Below are 211 nucleotides of genomic sequence, written 5' to 3'. Positions count from 1 at the left end.
TACACTAGAAGGGTCAACTTTGATCAAAGGTTGGACCAAGTCCTCATAGACATCTGTGAAGAGGGCGCCCAATGGAAGAGATATTCAAGAGGAAAGCCAGTTCAATTGAGAAGGCATGACCTCAAGCCCCTGGCTAGGGGATGGTTGGAGTTTATCCAACGCTCAATCATTCCCACTAGCAACCGGTCCGAAGTTACTATAGACCGGGCTA

This window comes from Arachis duranensis, chromosome 9 (genome assembly GCF_000817695.3).
Source record: "Arachis duranensis cultivar V14167 chromosome 9, aradu.V14167.gnm2.J7QH, whole genome shotgun sequence".
In the NCBI taxonomy this organism is placed as follows: domain Eukaryota; kingdom Viridiplantae; phylum Streptophyta; class Magnoliopsida; order Fabales; family Fabaceae; genus Arachis; species Arachis duranensis.
This window is presented reverse-complemented; position numbering follows the sequence as displayed.